Raw genomic sequence first — 24,293 nt, 5'->3', positions numbered from 1 at the left:
CTTAAGCCCTTCTTATTATCCAACATATTCACTTATCCAACGGGGTGTTTATGTTGGATAAGTGAGACTCTACTGTATATTTATAATCTTATATTATCTGTTTAGAACTGGATTATATGAGGCTCCTTCTACACAGCTGTATAAAATGCACACTGAAGTGGATTATATGGCAGTGTGAACTCAAAATAATCCAGTTCAAAGCAGATAATATAAGATTATAAATGGGTAATATAGCTGTGTGGAAGGGCCTTGATTCTACACTGCCATATAATCCAGTTCAAATCAGATAATCTGTGTTTTATAGGCAGTGTGGAAGAGGCCTGATTGAAGCGGCCCTGGGTGCCATTAAATGGCTGAGTGGGTTGCTAGGAGATTTGGCCAACAAATGATTCCCATAAGCCATAGCAACGCGTGGCCGAGCAAAGCTAGTTTCTTATAAATATGCAGAAGATATTTGCCATTATTACAAGTAGAAGACAAGGAAAGCAGAAAACATTTTAGCTGCTTTAACCTGTTACAAAGTAAGAAAAAAAGAAATGTACTAGATTAATTGAAATATTTTTCCTATTTTTGATTTTATGTTTTATTTTGTAATTTTCATCTTTTAAAGGGTTACTTTTTTTACATTATCAACTGTTAATCCATTTCAGGTCAAGGAATCTTTTTCTGATGTAGCTGTTTTCAAAGAGAAAGTCTTGTTAATCTGTTTCATCATAAGAAAAAAGAATATCTGTCCTATATGCATTTCCATTTCAATATTATTTTATCATATTAATAGCTTTGAAGATTTATGACTAGGGTCACAATTTGCATCTTTCTGAATCCTATTACATTCTGCCCCATTTCCAAAACCATGAATCAACATTAAGGCCATAACAACAGTGATTATTTCTTAAGACTGTATTCAGAACCATATGTTGCTGCTTTTATTAATTATATGAACATGGGTTAAGCTGTTGCAAAACATCATTTATATATAAATCACTAATTCATTGGCGGTTGGGGCGATGATTATTTAAAATATAATCATTTGTGCTAAAAAATCTTCAAATTTGGGCAAGGCAGGAGAAGTGAGAGGAAAAGTGCTAATAACATGTGTCTATTCAGTCTGAGGCATAATTGAAAAGAAAAATGGTTTTAGTCTCTCCAAGACTAAAATAAAGAGCTCAGGTTGGATGGCACTAAATTTCTTCCCAGATAAAGAGGCAGCTCAAAATCAAAAGTGAAAGGAAGGAGAAATAAAATACTATGAAATTCTGCAGTATGCTGGAAGCCCTACAAATGATGATTACAAATGTCTCATCTTCTCCTTGCCTTGTTTTTTTTATGCATTCTTTGCTTTTGTTAGCCTTTTTATCTCCCTACTCATTCATCCTTTTCCCATTTCAGTTTCTGTCTATGGTCCCTTTGACACAACTGAATAAAATCCCACATTATCTGCTTTGATCTGGGTTATATGGCAGTGTGGACTCGGATAACCCAGTTCAAAGCAGATATTGTGGGTATTCTGCCTTCATATTCTGGGTTATATGGCTGGGTTATATATTATCATCTTATCCCAGAATATCTGGGATAAGCAACTGGGGACTCATATAATCCAGTTTAAATCAGATAATCTGGGATCAGATCCTGAGATGAAGAGCAGTGTGGAAGGAGCCCCAGTTGCTTACAAAGTAAAACCAACAAAGAATACGTGCCTCTTCATTGCAGATTTCACCTTCTTTCTCTGGTGAACTACAGATCCCAGTCTGACTTGTTCATCGTAATTGCTAAATGCCCACAGATTAAATATAAACAGAAAATGTCTTTTTTGTCTTAAACTCCACTGCAGATCAAGTAGGAATTCTTGCTAAAGCTTCAATCAATTCGACAAATCGACAAAGCATTTGGCTGAATGTGCCCCTAAAGCATTGGCTGGACCAGTTTATGTGGCTTTCTGTTAAGCTTTCAACAACAAAGCATAAGGGCAAATTGAGATATATCCTTTGATAGCCTTGGACTGTTCGACTCCACAACAAAGGAGAAATTGAGTTACTGTCACTCTACAAAATTGTATCATTTTGATACTACTTTGACAGCATTGACTGCATCCTGTGAGGGATTTGTTGTTTCATAAGACTTCTCAGGCAGATAGTTCTAAGTACCTCAGATAACTGCAAATCCCAGAATCCCATAGTGTGGAGACATGGCACTTCACTGTTGCTATAATTGTATAGTGTGAAAGAACCCTTTAGAGCAGGGGTCCCCAAACTAAGGCCCGGGGGCCGGATGCGGCCCTCCGAGGTCATTTACCTGGCCCCCGCCCTCAGTTTTATAATATAATATATTGTATATACATATAATATTGATAATAATATTATAATGTAATACAATATAACACTAATAATAATACCATATAATAATATTAATTATATATTCTATATTACATATAATATTACTAATAATATTACAGTATAGTGGTATAGTTCAATATAGTAATATATAATGCTAATATTGTGCTATGCTAATAATATAATATATTGTATGTACATATAATTTGTAAGCCACTCTGAGTCTCCTTTGGAGTGAGAAGGGTGTGATACAAATGTAGTAAATAAATGCAGTAAATAAATAATAAATAAATTTTAGACTTAGGCTCACTCAAAGTCTGAAATGACTTGAAGGCACACAACAACAACAACAACAACAACAACAACCCTAATTAACTTGACTATCTCATTGGCCAGAAGCAGGACCTCACTTCCCATTGAAATCCTGATAAATGTATGTTGGTTAAAATTGTTTTTATTTTTAAATATTGTACTGTTTTTTCATTGTTGTTGTTGTTGTTGTTGTTGTTGTTGTTTTTGCACTACAAATAAGACATATGCAGTGTGCATCGGAATTTGTTTGTATTTTTTTCAAATGATAATCCGGCCCCTCAACAGTCTGAAGGATTGTGGACCGGCCCTCGGCTGAAAAAGTTTGAGGACCCCTGCTTTAGAGCAATAGCACAGCAGATTAAACCACTAGCTGCAGAAAAACTTGCTGACCAGAAAGTTGGCCGTTTGAAGCTGGGGGTCAGAGTGAGCTCCCAGCTGTAAGCCCTAACTCCTGCCAACCTAACAGTTCGAAAACATGTAATGTAAGTAGATCAATAGGTGTTGCCTCAGCGGGAAGGCAAAAGGCACCCATGTGGCCCTTCTGGCAAAAATACAACCAAGACAACAGGCTCCTCGGCATGAAAAATGGAACAAGAGCACCTCCCCATGACTAGAGTTGAGCATCACCTCCAGACGCCAGAGATGGAAAGGGAAACCTTTGCCTTTGTTTGCGTATTGTATGCTATTGTTCATTGTATAAAAGGCATTGAATGTTTGCCTATATTGTGTATACAGTAATCTGTTCTGAGTCCCCTTGAGGAGATAGAGTGGAATATAAATAAAGTGTATTATTATATCTTCTTGATCCTGGTCTTTTTATTCCTGGATCAAGTATTTATACCATTCATTGAAGGGTAGTCCCACTACATAGAGAATGACACCCTCTTTATCATCGTCAGAGAAATATCATCATATATACGTGTATATAAGTTAACCTTATGTATAAATTGAGGGCAGGTTGTGGGGCCAAAATTACGGATTTTGATATGAACCTTGCATAATTTGAGGGTCATTCTACAAAGAGGAGAAGACCAATTCTTTGTCAGCGGGCCAATCACCACCAGCGACCATTTCCACACTCGGGCATTCAAAAAGACGTACAGAGATTAGAGGGGGCTGGTGCTTCTTTTAGGTTCTCCTGGGACAGTCTAAGCTCTTTCCTTCAACTATTCTAATCAGAAAACATAGATTTTTGACTAAAAAACTTAGGGGAAAATATTATAGATTTCTCTATAAGATGTGATCTCAAGAGACAACATGTGTATCTTACATGTCAATATATAGATTCTTAATGGAATTCTGGATAATTTGAGGGACCAAGCCTGAGCCAATATATTAGATATTCTGCAACAAGGAAACCTTCCACATGGTTTAAACAGGCTTAGAGGAGCACACTTTAAAAATATAGTTCTGCAATATAGCCCTTGTTGCTCTTTATTTGAAATATTTCCTTTTTTGTGAACACTGTTGGTCTAGACCAAGCATCGGCAAACTTTGGCCCTCCAGGTGTTTTGGACTGTTAGGAATTATGGGAGTTGAAGTCCAAAAGACCTGGAAGGCTGAAGTTTGCCCATACCTGGTCTAAACTCTAAAGACATACCATGTCTTTAGTTAAAATCTACTTGGTTGCTCTAAATTTCCTTTTCAGGACTCCTCACATCACTACTGCTTGAAATTGAGAGATTTCTTAGAGTTGTTCAGAACGTATATGTATGAGTTCCAATTAAATTGTTGTAATGGAATGTCTACATAGTGCTTTCATAGTTAACCAGAACACTGCTTGAACCAGTAGCCATGTTGTCTTTGGAAGACTTTTTTCAGAAACATGTGTTCTTGGTGGCTGTCATGACTGTGCATTTCAGCTTATGCTCACATCAGAATATATCATCCTTACCTGGGGAATAAAGATGCCATGCTGACAGTCAGAACTTTCAGGGTAAACCCAGCTGTTTCCTAATTAATGTAGGAATATAAGCCATTTGGTCCATTCGACGAGCAATGTCTCTGCAAAAAGAAATAGCTGGCTAGCATGGCTGCAATTTTGGTCAACATTTGTACCTTCTCTTCCCCTTCTGTCTCTAACTTCTCCTTTCTAATAATGCATTAAGTTTGAAAGTGGCTGAATAATGTCTCATACAAAAGCAATAGTTTATCTGCCTGATAAGGTGTTTTTATGAGTGGAACTCTCTGCCTTGGAGTGTGGTGGAAGCTCCTTCCTTGGAAACTTTCAAAGAGAGGATGGATGGCCATCTGTCAGGGATACTTCGATAGTGGGTTGGACCAGATGGCCCATGTGGTCTCTTCCAATTTTATTATTCTATGATTCTGTGATTCCACTATGTGTATTGTCAGAATCAAGCACCACTAACAGCAACAGCTGTAGTAATTAACTAATGAAGCAGTTTTTACCGATAATTTGTGATGGCTAATAAATGTTAACAAGCTGTAAAGCACCCTATGGATTGGTTTGGATATTAACAGGATGAATCAGAACTAGCAAGCATCAGGACCTCACTAGGTTATTTTTATGAGTGTAGGAGAAAGTAGAGTGGAATACTCCTATTTTTAGAATCATTGAGTTGAAAGAGATCACAAAGGTTATCCAGTACAACCTTATTCTGCCATGCAGAAATACATAATCAAATGACTTTCAAAAGCCTGTTTTTAAATACCTCCAAAGGAGACTGAACCCCACTCTGAGGCAGCACATTTCACTCTCAAACACCATCTAGCTTACCATCAAAAAGTTCTTCCTAATGTCTAGCTGGAGTCACTTTAGTTAGTTAGAGAAGATACATTTCAGACTAATAAATCCTTGCTAGCATTCTAGCAAATGCTAATGATTTTCAGAGGCCTAAGAAACAGAAAAGTTGAAAAATAGAGTTGTGATTTATAGTGAGGTACCAGCAGTGGGCTGCAGGGAGGAATAACACATGCATTAAAAATAATGGATTGCTATAAAACATGTGAGTACTAACTTGATTGGGACAACAGAAAACCACAAGAGCAACTCTGAAAAAATAATGTGCAGGAAGGAGAGATTGGGAAAGTGAGTTACTAGCTGTTTTGGATGGGAACTCTATTGGCATTTTATTAAGATAAATAGGCCACATAAGTAATCTAACTCTGGTCATTTGTGCTAAAGCAGACTGACCCTTCTTACCCTATATGTTATATGTCCCACTTTGACCTTTTAACTTGATAAAACTGTGCTGTGGGCAGGGTATCTGGCAGGAGAAAAATGAGAATGCTTACCTGTAAATTAACTTAATCGTGATGTTGGTTGCAAAATAAGGTTGAACAGAAACTCTTCTGCAATAGAGCTACTATGTATTTAAGGGCTTTGAACTTCTCTTTGTGCCTGTACCTTTAAGTTACGTGTTGCCTTATGGCGACCCCATGAATTTCATAGTGTCTTTTAGACAAGGTATACTCAGGTGGTTTTGCCAGTTCTTTCTTCTGACGTATTGCCTATAGCAATTGGTATTATTTCATTCTTGTTACTAGTCCTTGAGATATCTTTGTTTTCCTTCAAATTTATTAATCTCAGTGATCTCAGTGTAATTACAGACCCATCAGTTTCACACAGATTGTATAATACAATGTATTCTGTATGTGAGGTTGCGCTTTTTCCTAAGTTGCTTTAGACAGCCGCACTTATTTGAGATATTATCTGTGTTCAGAAAAATAGAAACAATGGTATAGTATTTGTCTCCTTATCTGACACATGCCCCCTGTTGCCTTTTAGTGTTGCTGCTATATCATAGAATTTTGGAAGTAAAAATAGTTGTTTGTCACAAGTATCACAAGTTTGAATAAAAGATTCTTCTGTATATGGGCACAGAAGCATTTCCATTTGTAAACTGCTAAAAGCAGACCTTTGGGATTTCCAGTTTTACAGCCTATGGTAAATTGTATTTGGAATTTTGAATTAGAAACCTCATTTGTTAAATAAGACACATTGCCTGAAAGGGATTTGGGAGAGATTTTGTAGCATTTGGAATTTAAGTACTATTGTGTATTCTTAAGAAATACGAACACATGAAGATTATAGTATTTTCTAAAAAAGAGTAACTATATGTAAATACAGATCAGATAAATGCAGCAAAGTCTTGTACTGAAAGAAATGTACTGGGAACAATTCTTGTGCAGCTCAAAGTTGTGTTTAATGAGAACACACTTGAAATATGTGTCTATATGTGAAGATCTTCAAACTGAAGGGTGTGTGAACTTTTATAACTGTCTTAATATGCCCATCTGTGTCATCATGAAGAGCATCACTTGGTTAGATTTAAAGCTTTCTAACCTTGATATGCTGCTTCTTTTGGGCTACATTGCTCCTCCTGAGCAATAGCGACAAATTTTCCACATTCTGGTATCAGTTATGAATAGAATTGTCAGATGTATATTTAACAAAGAAGGGTAACAAAAGAATGTTACAGAAAGGAGTCTAAATGGAATTTTACCCATTTGCTTTTCTAGTAGACGACATGGGACTTGCACTGCACTAAAAACTTCTGCTTTCCCTTCTGTTTCACTTTTTGCAAGAAAAGGACCTATTCTAAGATTATCAGCATTGAAACTGTAATAGGAACTCTTCTGGTTTGGAACAGACCTATGTCGTCCTGTAAGCCAATGGTGGGCATAGTGCATTTATGTGGCTCCTGAAGTCCCATACTAGACTCCCAAAGACCCAACCACCACAATTTTTAAAAAAACCAGAACAGTTTTGAGGCAAATTTTAGGCCCACCTTACACCAAAAGACCATTGTAAAGCAAGAAAGATTCAAAATTATGTACCTTTCATCCCAACCCCACAAGCACCCCAAAACCCGGATGTCCTTTTACTGTTGCTATTTTCACAATAACTGCAGAGGAAAACTAAAATCTTTGGATTTGTTAGGGAGGAAGCAATGTGACCTATTTGGGGTTGAGAGGATTGGCCCCAGGATCCCATGCAGTTGCTCTTTCCGACTGTAAACTAGCCAGTTGCAATGGCTATAATAGGGACATGCCCACAGTATCAGCTTCTCATGCGTGTTCCCCAGTAACTAGTCTTCAGATGTGACATACAGCCTTTATCAGTTATAGCCATCTTCATGAAATTGTCTAATCCCTTTTTAAAGCTGCTCAGATCATTACCACATCGCACAGACATTCCAATTTAACTGGAGTTGAGAGAAACGTGCTTCCTTTTCTCTGCTCTGAATTTTCTATTGTGCTCTGATCATTTGGGCTCATGTTTTTCTGTATCTTTTTCAGCTTTTCTGCTTTCTTGTTAAAGGCCCAGGGAATAGGGATCCAGTATGTTCTGGATGGGGTCACACTCCTGAAGACACAGGTTCGCAGTTGGGGGATCCTCCTGGACTCAACACTGAACCTGGAGGCCCAGATATCTGTAGTGGCCGGGAGGGCCTTTGCACAATTAAAACTTGTGCATCAAAGGTGCCCATTCCTTGGGAAGCCAGATCTGGCCACAGTGGTACATGCCGTAGTTATATATCATCTAGATTACTGTAACACTCTCTGTGTGGAAAAGCTGCCTCAGTTGGTCCAAATAGCTGCAGCCAGGTTGCTCACTGGTGCTGGCTACAGGGAGCAGACAACCCCGCTGTTGCAGCAGCTCCACTGGCTGCCAGTCTGTTACCGAGCACAATTCAAAGTGCTGGTTATGACCTTTAAAATCCTAGACCAGTGGTTCTCAACCTGTGGGTCCCCAGGTGTTTTGGCCTACAACACCCAGAAATCCCAGCCAGTTTACCAGCTGTTAGGATTTTTGGGAGTTGAAGGCCAAAACATCTGGGAACCCACAGATTGAGAACCACTGCCCTAAAAGGTCCAGGTCCAGGCTATTTGGCTGACCACATCCCCTTGTATGAGTCTGCCCGGGCCCTGAGGTCTTCAGGAGATGCCCTTCTCTCGGTCCCACCTCCATCTCAAGCTCGGTTGGTGGGAATGAAAGAGTGGGCATTCTCGGTGGCTACCCCTTGACTCTGGAACTCCCTGCCCAGGGAAGCCAGAATGGCGCCCTCCATGCTCCATACCCCTCTGGTGATAAACTAAAATCTATTTATTCAGACAGGCTTTTAAAGATGGTGTTTAAGATCTAGTCAGGGGGTGCTGTGGTTTTTAACTTTGAGTATGTTTTCATGGATTTTAACTGAACAGTTGAGTGCTGATTGTGTTTAATTCTATTTTAATGTTTGTATATTTGTATATTTTAAATTGTATGCTAATGCTTTTATGTCAAGCCACTTTGAGTCCCCATTGGGGAGATAGATAAATAAATAAATAATACAAGTAGAGGCATAACACTGTTGCTCAGATGATTCATTGGAACTTGTGCCACAAATACCATCTGCCTGCAACAAAGAACTGGTGGGATCACAAATTGGAAAAAGTTACAGAGAATGAACATGTCAAGCTACTCTGGGACTTCCGAATTCAGACAGACAGGGTTTTGGAGCATCATACTCCTAACCTCACGATCGTGTTAAAAAACAAAGTATGGATTGTCGATGTTGCAATCCCAGGGGACAGCAGGATTGAAGAAAAACAACTGGAAAAGCTGACACGATATGAGGATTTAAAGACCGAATTGCAAAGATTCTAGCACAAGCCAGTCAAGGTGGTCCCAGTGGTGATCGGCGCACTGGGTGCAGTGCCTAAAGGCCTTGGCCTGCACTTAAACAAAATTACCATCTACCAGCTGCAGAAGGCCACCTTACTGGGATCTGCACGCAGTATTCGCCGATACATCACACAGTCCTAGACATTTGGGAAGTGTCCAACATGTGATCCAATACAACAGCCAGCAGAGTGTCTGCTGTGTGTGCTGTGGACTCACCTTATTGTGTTTCTAATAAAAATAATAATAATAATAATAATAATAATAATAATAATAATAATAATAACAACAACAACAACAACAACAACAACAACAACAAAACATTGCATGAAAAGTTCCTTGACAAAATTGAAGGAAAAGCTGATAAGGCTCACGAATGGGACCCTGAAAAAGGAGCTAGAAGGCCTGATCCTTGCAGCCCAGGAGCAAGCCATCAGAACAAATGCAATTAAGGCCAAGATTGAAAAATCAGCTGATTACCCAAAATGCAGACTGTGCAAGGAAACCGACAAAACCATTGATCATATCCTCGGCTGCTATAAGTAAATTGCACAGACAGACTACAAACAAAGGCACAACTATTTGGCCCAAATGATTCATTGGAACTTATGCCTTAAGTACCACCTCCCAGCAGCAAAGAACTGGTGGGATCACAAACCTGCAAAAGTATCGGAAAATGAACATGCAAAGATACTGTGGGACTTCCGAATCCAGACTGACAAAGTTCTGGAACACAACACACCAGACATCACAGTTGTGGAAAAGAAAAAGGTTTGGATCATTGATGTCGCCATCCCAGGTGATAGTCGCATTGACGAAAAACAACAGGAAAAACTCAGCCGCTATCAGGACCTCATGATTGAACTGCAAAGACTATGGCAGAAACCAGTGCAGGTGGTCCCGGTGGTGATCGGCACATTGGGTGCCGTGCCAAAAGATCACAGCCGGCATTTGGAAACAATAGGCATTGACAAAATTACGATCTGCCAACTGCAAAAGGCCACCCTACTGGGATCTGCACGCATCATCCGAAAATACATCACACAGTCCTAGACACTTGGGAAGTGTTTGACTTGTGATTTTGTGATACAAAATCCAGCATATCTATCTTGTTTGCTGTGTCATAATATAATAATAATAATAATAACAACAACAACAACAACAAAAATCATAACTACATGTAGACGATATTACTTAATAGTTACAAGAAACTATTGTAAAAGACAAAAAGGTAATAGTAGGGTAAAGATAGCAGGTATTCAAACAGTGGCTTGTGACCTGGCTGATGGATCCCTTTACCATAAGCTTGGAAGCAGAGAATACCGTTCTCCAGTGGCTTAGTACAGTTTTGCTGCTCATTGTTGCTGTTTAAGTTAAATTTTTGTTTCCATGGATCTTGTAATTTTGTATATGTGAGCAAATGTTTGTATTGAGGTTTTGACAAGATAGAAAAATAAAATGAATAAAACTATTCATTCATTCATATAGATATAGAAAGGCAACTTTTGTTTCTCTACATGATCTACCATGCAAGTTGACCAGTAACATTTATGCACATTAAGACTTTATTTACCAAATAAGTATTTCCAAAAGGCATTTTAGGAAGAGATGGATACATTCTTCGCAGTGCAAATGGCAACAGATTAAAGTATCATATTTCAACTGCAAGCAAAGTGCAAACAGCAACAGCTACTAAATAATTCACAGTTGCTGATAATGATTTGACACTTTAAAGCAGTGCCGTGCATGCCCTTCTCCTGCCCCCAATTTGTTTGGAGTCCAGTTCAGTGATTCAGATCTGATCTCCTTCAGATCAGATTGATCTGTACCCCAAATATAATTTGAACATTGGGAATCCTGGAATCAATTACTGTAACTCCAAAAATGCTATAAATAATTTTTTTCATACACCTGCATCAAATCTGAGTATGGTTTATCATAAATAAAGTACTCACTCAACCTAATTTGAGATGGATAAATCCTATTTTTCTTGACTTTCTTCAGTAATTCTTCAAGTCTTTTCTATTTTTTGCTTGTAGTATGGTGTCATCTGCATGTTTGAGATTGGAGATGTACAATGTGCTACTAACATGCAATAAAGAAAACTTATAAGACAGTGAATTCATTGACTTAATTTCACCCCTTAAGAACTGTGGCTGTAATGTACTAGTGACATATATCCTTCAGGTTCCATGTTAGAGCTGTAAGTGATCATTGTACATGTTGACTATCCCTTATGTGAAATGCTTGGGACCAGAAGTGTTTTGAAGTTTGGATTCTCTTGGGTTTTGAAATACTTGTATTTGCATATGTGTACATCTCCAGTATCTTGGAGATGGGACCCAAATCTAAATATGAATATCATGTATGTTTCATATACACCAGAAAGCCTGAAGATAATTTTATATACAACATTTTTAATAATTTTGTGCATGAAATAAAGTTTGTGTACATTGAGCCATCCAGAGGTAAAGGTGTCACTTTCTCAGATATTCATATGGGCAATTTTGGAGTATTTGGGGATTTTAGAATTCCAAATACGGGATGCTAAACCTGTACTACATTGACATATTCCTTATATGTTCATATTGTATCAGTGTTTAGCTTTTCTCCCCACTTACATATTATTGTATGAATCACTAGATCAGTTTGAAGTTCTGGAACATAGTTGGGCCATTTCAGTCTCATGAGGACTGTTTGTTTTATTATCTGGAATTTGGATAAAACAGTGGCATAGCCCTATTTTCCCTTTATTGACTATAACTGTTGGTCCTTTGAACATTCTTTTAACAAAAATCAGAACATGTGTATAAGATGTAAATAATGTAGTAATCTGAATAATAGTAATAATGTAGTAATCTGAATTTGAGTACAGCAATATTTTTAATATGGGACACTAGTCCCCATTGGAGATATATTTTACAATCATATTTACTTACCATTGATATGTGGTAACAGAATTTGACAGCACAGTCTGTTATGATGGAGTGAGGGTAATTCTACTCCTATCTAAACATTAAAAAGTCAAAACTAAAAGGAAGAATTACGTTGAGATCAAAAGGCACAGGTGGTGCAACTATCTCTGTACTTTGATTAAAATAATGAAATTCCTAGGAAACATCCATTGCACATGCTAATTGATAATTTCTTGGTAACCTTGAACAAATAATTAAGAACCTTGTCCTAGTTTCTCATCAGGAAAATGTAAGTTTAGAGAGCATTAATTAGACAATGCTTATAGATACTTTAAGGATGTTGAAACACGCAATTATAAGGACCTACTTCCATCTAACTAAATAAGTTGCATAGAATTGTAACAAGTAACATACTTGTTTTCTGCTAATCTTATTTTTCCTAGAACAGGCTTGAGTAAATTAACACACAAATTCTAGGCAACATGCAATTTGCTGTACAGTAGTTTCATCACCAATAATACCTTTGTGCTGTTTTGCATTCATTAAGCAATAATCAATTCATGATGATTTAAGTTTTGGACTTAACCTACCCTATGTGATAAATCTACCACAAGGCTCATTAGCTTCTGCAGTTTTTCTGGCACCCAAAAGAGTTATTATTGCTTGTCACACATGTTGATTGCATACTTTTATTAAAATGTATTTGGGAAGTATAGTAACTTGAGCAACCAATTAGTTAAGTTCAAGAGGTGCCAGAGTTAAATGATTCCGAGTCTGCTTCTGCTAATGAAAGATGCCCTGTGGCTTTCTCATCTATTGCCACTATATTAAATTTCCTTTGTGGCAGATTGGCACATGGCAGTGTACCCCAAACCAATTGTGTGAATCATCCTTCACTTCATCCTATTTTTCTCCCTATATCAGTTGTGCAGCTGTATTATAGTGATGATTTTTTTTCTACGTGGAAAAATACTTTTAGGGTAATCTTATAACTCATCTCTCTCAGTGGTTATAGTTTTTCTTTCACAAGTCACAAAAGTAAGAAATGTAATGCTGGGAAAAGATTTGGTCACATTTCAGCTAGAGCCAATTTCTCAGCAAGGTCATGTGTGCATATTTATCCACAACCCTATTAAGGCATAGTTTTTGAAGCCAGAATGGTATGGTAGTTTGAGTGGGATTCTGGGAGACTACGTACAAATCCCCAGTCGCTCATGGGAACCCAGTGAGTGGTTTAAGCAAGTTACATCCCCTCAGTTTTAGAGGAAGGCAACTGCAAACCAACTCTGTACAAATCTTGTGGAGAAAACCCTGTGATGGGGTCATGTTAGTGGCATCATAAGATGTAAATGAGTTGAAGGTACACAACAACAGTGAAACCATAGATGTGTGTTTCTTATCTGTGTACCAACTTCAGTGTGAAGACTGTGTTTTTCATTAAGTCAGAGTTCCCTTAGTTGGAAGACTAGCAAAGGTAACAATCCAGGATCGGATTCTGCCTTTCTGGTTTGTTAATAACCAATATGAATATAAGCCAGTATTCTATGTTTTACTGAAATGACTGTCTCAAATCACACCACAAACTCCTCCACCCAAAGGTTAGAGGTTGAGGGAGGAGTTTGCAGAATCATTGTTTTTCAATAGTTCCATAAGCCATGCTTTATGAAACATTGAATGAATGGAGAAACTGAGGCTCAAATAAAGGGAAGAGGAGGGGGGCTTATTGGTGCAACTAATTGGTTTCAGTAAGGCTTAGTCAGAACTAACTTCACCTGAATCAAAGACATCTACATAAATATGGAGCCCCCAATGGCGCAATGGGTTAAACCCTTGTGCCGGCAGACTGCTGGCTTGAAGGTTGGGTTGCTGACTTGAAGGTTGCCAGTTCAAATCCAACCTGGGGAGAGTGTGGATGAGCTCCCTCTGTTAGCTCCAGCTCCAAGCAGAGACATGAAAGAAGCCTCCCACAAGGATGGTCAAACAACAAAACATCCCTTGGACAACGTCCTTGGAGGCTGCCAATTCTCTCATACCAGAAGTGACTTGCAGTTTCTCAAGTCACTCCTGACACAAAAAAAACCTACACAAATGGATGAATGAGGTGGAATAGTGAACTGTTACCTTCCATTAACTGTGTAAAAACCACATAAGCGACAGTTTTGAAAAGGAACACAAATTGTCATGCTTACTAGCAAAAATGGGTTCTTTAATTTATCTCCCTCTTCACTTGTATCTACCTGCCAGGTTGTAAAATAAAGAAAGAAAAGTACAGTGATTCTCAGAAAAGGTACAGTGCTGCTCATTTGTAATATTTGACTGAATCAGTTTCCTGCACCAGGTAGAAGTAAAAATAAATAAAAGACTTTTAAAAAGAAAGCAAAGTTTTAGAAAGGGATCACGAACCGTTAATTGTGATGAGAGAATTGTAGGCCGTGGTAACTATGAGCTAAAAATGTCTGATGATTTTTAAAAATCTCACCAGCCAAAATGGGTTTTATGACCATGATTAAGCATTAAGTCGTAAGCTGTTATGATCCTCAAACAGCATATGAGATTATGTTGTGAGCTGTAACTGGAGTCAGCTCTCCTGTTGAGAAAAGTTTGGTTGGCTTATGTGAATTGGTTTAATGTGCAGTAAAGTGTACTACCCTAATTGTATTTGACTTACAAATGGTACACAAATGTATTTTGCAGTGTATTTTGTTAGAAGATCAAAAGAAAGTATCAGGACTGTTTCTTGTTTGTATGTTTAGTATTTTGAAAATATGGGAAACCAAATTGAACTGTCTCTTGGGTTCCAGTACAGTATTTCTCTTGAACTGAACCAAATTAGCTGTCTATACATTCACATTTTTTTTAAAAAAAAGTAATGAGTTAAATTAATTTACATCCTGCCTTTCTTTCAATATGAGATACAAGATAATTTACCAGATTAAAACTAGAATGCCAGGATAAATAAAATGTGTCACAAGTGATTGAAGAGGACGTGGGAGGGACAAGAAATGTTTCTTCCAGGGATTTTCTGCTGTTGACTGATTTTATAATTCAACCCACATTTCTTTCCTAAGGCACCACTGATCATTCAGTGATGGCTAAATCTCTGCTATATATTTTTGGAGAAGGGTGTGGGAACATTCATGTCAATAAGAAATAGCAAGCTTCATATATCTAGACCTATTTCTAGGGATGTGTTTTGAAAGCAAATTAAGTTCTGAATCCCAAGGGGTAATGGGAACATATTTTCTGAGTGTCCCTATGTTTCAGAAAGTATTGTTTATTTTCTGGGACTGAAGGCAATTTACAAAAAATATTAAAAGGTGCAGACAAAATTTGTATCTGTAAAAACATGCAGAGATTTTTAATTAAATTAAATTAAAATTAATTGGTGTATTTATTAAAATGAAAGAAATAAGAACACTAGAATCCACTATTAGAAGTCCTTTCTTCTAAAGGACATCGTGAAGGGAACTAAACTAGCCTTTCTAGGAGAGGAATTTCAGGGTCTTGGAGCAGAAACAAAGCTATCCCTTGATGGGGGTTATGGGTTGGAGAGAAGAGTCTCTTCTGATCATCTCAAAGCAGGTCCTTCGAGATAATTTGTCTTTCAGATAATCTAAATCCAAATGGCATAGGGCTGCAGATTGTAACCAGCACCTTGAAAGTTACCCAGAAACAGACCAATAACCATTGGAGTACTGGTATTTATTTTTATTTATCGTGTCAGAAGCAAATTGAGAATACAGTTATACTGCATAAAAAACCCACAAACAAAGTTAAAAACTTGGCATTATACTAAATGTCCTTTGACCAGAAGCTGGCCACTTGGAGTGCCTGTGTTGTCGCTGTAAGAAGGTCCTTCATGGTGCATGTGGTAGGGCTCAGACTGCATTGTAATAAGTGGTCTGTAGTTTGCTCTTCTCCACACTCACATGACCCCCAACCATGTTATTTTCATTGCTACGTCATAACTCTAATTTTTCTACTATTATAATTCTTAATATAAATATCTGATATGCAGGTTGTATTTTCATTCACTGGACCAAATTTGGCACAAATACTTGATACACCCAAATTTGAATACTGATGGGTTTTTTTTTTGGGGGGGGGATTGATTTTGTCATTTGGCAGTTGTAGTTGCTGGGGTTTATAGCTAATCTACAATCAAAGAGCATTTTGAACTCCACCAACAATGGAACAGAACCAAACTTGGCACACAGAACTCCCATGACCAACAGAAAATACTAGAAGGGTTTGGTGGGCATTGACCTTGAGTTTTGGAGTTGTAGTTCACCTACATCCAGAGAGCACTGTGGACTCAAACTAAGATAGATCTGGACTAAACTTGGCACAAATACTCAGTATACCCAAATGTGAACACTGGTGGAGTTTGGGAAAATTAGACCTTGACACTTGGGAGTTGTAGTTGCTGGGATTTATAGTTCACCTACAATCCAAGAGCCCCTTGAACCCCAACAACAATAGAATTGGGTCAAAACTCCCATACAGAAGCCACATAACCAACAGAAAATACTGGTCTTTGGCGATCCCTCTGACACCCCCCTTACGATCCCCCAGGGGTCCCAACCCCCAGGTTGAGAAACACTGATTTAAGGTGTGAGCTTGCTGGCTGATATCTGAACAGAGGATGGGCCAGAGATGTCAGTGGCTTGGTCCTTTCATTACTGACTGCTACTTCCCGACGAATATCAGCTGGTGCAATACTGGCTGAATCCCTATTCCCATAAAACATATAATCTATCATATATACAGTTGCCAGATTACAAAAACATTTATTAGAGATAACGAGAGACTCTAGATTAAGAACATATAAATAACCCAAAGTAATTGCTATGTTTGAAATTTGAGCACATTATATAAGAAAACATCCATGTATATACCGTGTTTCCCCGAAAATAAGACAGTGTCTTATATTAATTTTTGCTCCCAAATATGCGCTAGGTCTTATTTTCAGGGGATGTCTTATTTTTCCATGAAGAAGAATTCACATTTATTGTTGAACAAAAAAATGAACATTTATTATATACTGTACAGTAGTTGTCATCACAAACCAGCATAACCAGACAAACTGTGAATCCTATCAAGAATTTCTTGTTACTACCATTATTTCCATGTACAGCTGGTATGTACATTTACCAATCCTGCATGCTCTGGTGTTCTGTTTGGCAGGCGCTGGGCATGCTTCCAAACAAAAACTTTGCTAGGTCTTACTTTCGGGGGAGGCCTTATATTTAGCAATCCAGCAAAACTTCTACTAGGTCTTATTTTTCGGGGATGTCTTATTTTCGGGGAAACAGGGTAGTAGTTTGAGTCACTGAAACTATTATAAACACATAGTATGATGCATGTTATGGGACCTCTCACATCTCTAAATACCCCCTAAAAGTACACATCCTAGATAAGCAGGACCCAAAAATATCTCTAGTGAGGCTATATAAACTACTAGTTGTGCCCGGCCACAACTGGCAGTGTGGACTCAAGATAATCCAGTTCAAAGCAGATAATATAAGATTATAAATGGGTAATATAGCTGTGTGGAAGGGCCTTGAGTCTACACTGCCATATAATCCAGTTAAAATCAGATAATCTGTATCTTATAGGCAGTGTGGAGGAGGCCTGAGGCCTAACTGTGCCTGTGCCCTGGGCTGAGTAGGTTGCTAGGAGACCAAGTGGGCAGAGTTTAGCCTCGTAACTGGCAGCAATTGGATAAAAAACAATTATTTCTTTCCCTCTAATTAGGACTTTATTTTTCTTTTCTTTTTGTTGTATGAACGTAGAGGCATGGATGAGGGGTTGTGTTGCCAAGTTTAGTGTTTCTGGGATGTGTAGTTTTGTTGTTTTGTCCTAGGCCGAATTGTTTTTTATCTTTTTATATATACAGATAGTGTCTAAATCAGAGCACATCTGATCAAATCTGCAAAGTGTGAGGCAAATTATTCATGGTGGACTGATGAATGGTCTGGATTTTCTTCTCATGTGCCATTGTGCAAAAGACCCCTGCCCACATGAAACAAAACAGATGCAATGAGGCAGAGGGGTTGTTTCATCCTGCACTTCCATACTTTAGTCCTTCAAACAGACTCTTGCATACGTTTAATTGGAGTCACCCCAAGTTTTCTGTCAGATGTTGCTGTAGTTTGTCAATTTCAATGCTACCAACTCGCTGGAAAGAAGCATGTTATTTTGATTCTACACTGTGAGAGGGAGAACATTTCCATCCACTGCATTTGCTATTTCTTTGCTAAAATCAACTAGGGCTTTTACATTACTGCAACAAAAAAATTCTCAAGTGCTATCAAAAAGCCATGCAGATCCATCAGCCTTCTTGAGCAAATTATCTCAATGCTCTCTCTTTCTGAAGAGAAGACTTTCTGACAGATCTTTAAACCAACTGTGGAAAGTCCCTCCACTTCAAGATCATCCCATCCATCACAGAAAATGGAAGTCTGCATGTACTCAGTTTCATGTTTTATACAGACTATTAACAAACATGGTATGGAATTAAAGCCAGTCTCATTCCACGTCAGATTAATGTTGCTAGCTGAATGTTTTAGCTACTAATATTTAAAATCTACTTAGTGCCAAAAGTATGCTAAGCGATGTGTCAAAAATAAGTTGCCTGGATCCTTGTGCAATGAATAATTTGTAGTACTGTAAGTAGTGGAAGCTGACTATGTGAGAGTCAGTAAAGAGCGTTTAACATGAAACGGGTGAGGTTTCAGGGGGAAATCCTTTTCCCTTGGGGAGGATTCCAAAATAGAAGTGCCATCATACCAATTGGCCGGGCTGTGGCGCAGCTGGCTAGTAACCAGCTGCAATAAATCACTACTGACCGAGAGGTCATGAGTTCGAAGTCCGGGTCGGGTTAAGCCCCCAACCATTAAATAGCCCAGCTTGCTGTTGACCTATGCAGCCCCGAAAGACAGTTGCATCTGTCAAGTAGGGAAATTTAGGTACGCTTTATGCGGGAGGCTAGTTTAACTAATTTACAACACCATAAAACTGCCAGCAAAACATGAGGAAAGGAATAAGGAAGTACAGCCACTAGTGGACAGTGAAGCAACAGCTCCCCCTGTGGCCGGAATCGTGAAGCTGGAAAAATGTTAAATGCCTCTGTGTCTATCTCTACTGTATGTTGTTTGTCTGTTGGCATTGAATGTTTGCCATATATGTGTTCATTGTAATCCGCCCTGAGTCCCCTTTGGGGTGAGAAGGGCAGAATATAAATACTGTAAATAAAAAATAAATAAATACAGATAATCATTTACGGGTATTCCAGCAGAAGAGGGTAGGTATGAAATTCAGGAATTTGCTAATGCTTTGTCCATGTGAATATAACAGCTTGCAACAGTTCTGATGGGACTACATGGTTCCTGGCTGATAAATATCTAGATGAGAGATTCTCAAACTTTTTCAGTTGTTGAGCCCTTATTGAAGCAAAGGTTTCTTGTGGAGCCCCAAGAAATGTTTATCTATTATATCATATTATATCATTTACATTATATTGTATTGTATTATATATAATGCTGTTTAGTGAACATTGCTAAGATGATTATGAAATAATTTGATTAGAAATTGAAACGTTTTATGCCTTTTGATGAGAAAATGATACAGTAATACACTTAGACAATGAAATTTTGTATTTCTCCCTAAGAGGAATGTATAGTGTAGCTACTACTATGATAGTATTAGTAACATAGTATAAAAGAAGTGCAAAAAGGCTTTTCATTCTCTCATATGAATATTCTTAGATTCCATTCAGGAGTGCTTGAATGGAGTGTGATGCTACCATGTTTTCCTGAAAATAAGACAGTGTCTTATATTAATTTTTGCTCCCAAAGATGTGCTAGGTCTTATTTTCTGAGAATGTCTTATTTTTCCATGAAGAAGAGTTCACATTTATTGTTGAACAAAAAAATGAACATTTATTTTATACTATACAGTAGTTGTCATCACAAACCAGCATAACCAGACAAACTGTGCATCCTATCAAGAATTTCTTGTTACTACCATTTTTTCCATGTACAACCATCTATGGTACATACATTTACCAATCCTGCATGCTCTGGTGTTCTGTTTAGCGGGCATGCTTCCAAACAAATACTTTGCTAGGTCTTATTTTTGGGGGAGGCCTTATATTTAGCAATTCAGCAAAACCTCTGCTAGGTCTTATTTTCAGGGGATGTATTATTTTCGGGGAAACAGGGTAACTTGGACTCCTTGGATCATAACATCAATCATGAATTGGGAGCCCAGGCAACCAAAAAGTAACAAGCTGGACCTTCAAAAGATACAGATGAACAAAAAGAAAAAAAGAAAGAAAGAAAAGAAAAAAGAAAAAGCCAATTCTTCAGTCTAAAGCAGGGAGATTCAACAGTGGGAGGCTTAGAGGCTGCATTATCTCCCTAGGAGACTTGGGAGGCTGCACCCCAACATGCCCCACCACCACCACAAAAACCTCCCAAATTCCTGCCTCTAAATGTCCCCAATGTCCTGTCTGGGCTGTGAGGGGATGTTCGGGTCTCATGTTTAAGTCTTCTGGAATGCACTTTGGGCCAGGAAAAGTCTTTTTGCAAAAGTCACTTTTAGTTTACCTCTGTTTTTGTCAAAGTCTATCCTGGGTTAAAAATGGCCCAGGGGTACCCCCAAAATATGGTAACAATAAACCCAGAAGGGGCACAAAAGCAGGCTTGATTTAGTCCATTTTTGCTAAAGAGATGACATGAGAAACTATATCTTTATCAAATCCTGGCAAAGACAGCATGTTAGAGTGTTAGAACAGTCTTAAGTCAGGCTTGGTGGAAAGTGACCTGCAGAATTCATGTGACCCTCAGAGGCATTTTGTCCCCATCCCCCTTTCTTCTTTTATGTCACCCTCAAAATTCCCCTCCCCCTTTTTTTGCACCAAAATACCTCCCAGGGTAGCAGTGCAGTTCAGTACTTTTTAAATCCCCATTTTAAGTCTAAAGAGTGGACTTTTTCCTATGAGAAGTGTCTCAGAAGTTGACTTCTGAAATTATTGTCTCAATTGTCTCTGAAAGGGCATTTGGGGTAAAAAAAATATCAAGAATAATTTTGAGGTGGTGTAACTTTGGGGGCAGACCCCTAAAACCTCAGGTTTGCCTCTCCATCTAGCTGGATGACAGATAAGTACCCAATATTCTGAAGGACAGTGTGTCTGCCACACCTATGCTGGTGAATGTACCTTTCTGTAGCAGTGATGCAAACCCACTTGAGAATATTTCTACCCAGAAGGACAAATCCTTCAGCTCCATTGAAATACCCGTATTTACTCAAGTCTAATGTGCCACTGAATCTAATGTGCACTTCAATTTTCAAAACCCTGAAACCCAAAAAAGTATTTATCATATTACGCGAATCTAATGTACACCCTAATTTTGGGAAGGTAATTTAGTTTTAAAAGGTGAGCAGTAGAATTGATTAACACGGTATATCAGCTGTTGAAGCCAAACACATATGGAGAACACCAGTTTAGAGAAGGTTTGTTTATGATAAAGGAGAAAGAAAGTTAATTGTGTATTAGCTTGAGAGAAGGAGCAGAGAATGGAACACTAATATATGAATGTAGCTGTGTCTGTAATGGGGAATGCACCTTTCTCTAGTAATGATGCAAATAACTGCAAATTTCAGAAGAGCACAATGTTAGCACTTCATTTTTTGCATTAGAATTGTAGTATCTTGAAATGTTACAAAATATAATGGTAATTGCTAGTGCAAAACGATTTGTTTACCAGTGACTGTTAACCAAGATGGGAGCTAAAATTGCAGTCTCTAAGGCTAGTATAACTCTGGGTATCTTATGGATAATAGGCAGTGGCTGTCTGTCCGTATCACCATTTGCCCTTATGACGTATAGGTATCCTATTGTTCAAAGCACTTCACAAGCTTTTCATTGTTATGCTCAAAAGCTGTTCTTGTATAGTAAAGCAGACTGAACAAATAACTATTCCTACCAGCATCCTTGTTGTTGTTGGTATTGTTGTTTATGGCTGCACTTAGCAAGGCTACTAAGACTTTATCTCTGTTTCAATTATAGCATGAAGAACTGGCAGCAGTTAGGCAGTTGGAGTGGGAAAGATTGTAGTAGCAACAGGAGTGGCTAATACCACTGCTACTTCTGCTGTTGTGTTGCCATCAGGACAGTGTCAATGTCTGACAACTTTACTCAGGTCTTGCAAATGCAGTGCTGTGTCTACTGTGATTGAATCAATCCATCTGTAATATGAGCTCCCTCCTTTTGTTCTGCTGCCTTCCACTTTATTGAACATTATTGTCTTTTCCAGTGAGTCATCCTGGATCCAAAGTTTTAGCCAAAGACAAACTGGCATTGTGCTGAAAATTATTATTATTATTTTTTAAAGAAAGAACAGTAATGTGGGAAGGTGGGGTTACAAGTGTATGCAAAGGTACCAAGGATGAGCAAATCTGTTCAATTGTGTTAGAATGGTGTGACATTGAAGGCATTCAACCCATATGAATCTGCTATCTATTGTAGCACGACTGTAGGGGTTCAAGTAATAAAGTTTGTATGGCTTCCAGAGAGAATTTGGGCTTGTTTTGCTCCTAGACACATTTATGTGGTTCATGTAACTGTGGTTCTCTCTTCCAGCACCACATTTCAAATTATTTTCATCCTGCCAGCTCCTTTCACTGTCCAGCCTTCACAGCCATATATAGGAATCAGAAATCGTATGGCTTGGGTGATTATGACTTTGGTTTTCAAGTGTATGTCTTTAAATTTATGCATCTTGAGCTGCCTTTCCATGTTTTAGACTTCTTCTGATTTCTTTAATACAGTTACTGAACTATTTCCTCCTTTAAAGTTATGTAACTGCTCTGTGATCAGTATTTTTGTTTTCTTCACAATTGTGTTTGTGAGTAACATATTTCCTGGAGAGGGAAAACCTGTGTCTCACTAATGTGTCTCGCTAATCTTTCTGAAAGTGTTAGTCACGGTACACTAGGGTTGCCAATTGACAGGCACTAAGGGACATATTGGTCACCCATGAGCCCTTAAATGGCCGCACCACTATCTCCTAGCCACTCATTTTAAAAAATAACTTCTTAAAACTATTTTTGCATTGAAACATCACTTAATGTACCCTTGGAGGGTTGAGGGTCAATTTTATCCAGTTTTGTTCCCTACAAGCCAGTTTTAAAATGCAGGGAGTCTTTTTCAGTAGCAGGTAAAGATCAATTACTGGATCACTTCCTGTTAGGAAAAAGGGTTTGCTGCCCAAGGCAGTATGATGTTGTCATTTTGATCTTGGCATTAAGGGGCATGTGAATCCCATGACTTTATGGGGTGAGTTTGGAGTCATCTAGCAGGCAGAAAATGGCCTTGAAGGGCCAGCAGCCTGTGGCCCTACCTTCTTCACTCTTTATGTGAATCCTCTTGGGCCGGAATCCTCTTGGAGCATTACGCTAATGGTTACTCTTTGTCCAAGGTCATGCAGCAGTAGTGAAGAAAATCAAAGTTTGCTTAGTTGTTGTGAGTTTTCTGGACTGTATGGCCATGTTCCAGAAGCATTCTCTCCTGTTGTATTACCCACATCTATGGCAGGCATCCTTAGAGGTTGTGAGGTATATTGGAAAACTAAGCAAGGGAAGTTTATATATCTGTGGAAGGTCCAGGGTGGGAGAAAGGTCTGTTGGAGGCCAGTGTGAATGTTGTAATTAATCACCTTGATTAGCATTTAATGGCTGCTTCCTGCCTGGGGGAATCCTTTGTTCAGAGGTGTTAGCTGGCCCTGATTGGTTCATGTCTGGAATTCCTCTGTTTTCAGAGTGTTGTTTTTTATTTACTGTTCTGATTTTAGAGTTTTTTAAATACTGGTAGCCCGATTTTGTTCATTTTCATGATTTCCTCATTTCTATTGAAATTGTCCACATGCTTGTGGATTCCAATGGCTTCTCTGTGTAGCCTGACATGGTGGTTGTTGGAGTGGTCCAGCATTTCTGTGTTCCCAAATAATATGCTGTGTCCAGGTTGGTTCATCAAGTGGTCTGCTATGGCTGACTTTGGTTGAGTTAGTCTGTAGTGCCTTTCATGTGCCTTTATTCGTGTTT

The 24,293-nt window shown here is 38.4% G+C and overlaps 1 protein-coding gene across 5 annotated transcripts in view; it reads left to right on the top strand.

Annotated features, from left to right (window-relative positions):
* Positions 1–24,293, top strand: part of chid1 (chitinase domain containing 1) — a 134,118-nt gene that overhangs the window by 90,405 nt on the left and 19,420 nt on the right. The gene's annotated exons all lie outside the window — the stretch shown is intronic.

This window comes from Anolis carolinensis, chromosome 1, assembly GCF_035594765.1.
Source record: "Anolis carolinensis isolate JA03-04 chromosome 1, rAnoCar3.1.pri, whole genome shotgun sequence".
In the NCBI taxonomy this organism is placed as follows: Eukaryota; Metazoa; Chordata; class Lepidosauria; order Squamata; family Dactyloidae; genus Anolis; species Anolis carolinensis.
This window is presented reverse-complemented; position numbering and strand designations above follow the sequence as displayed.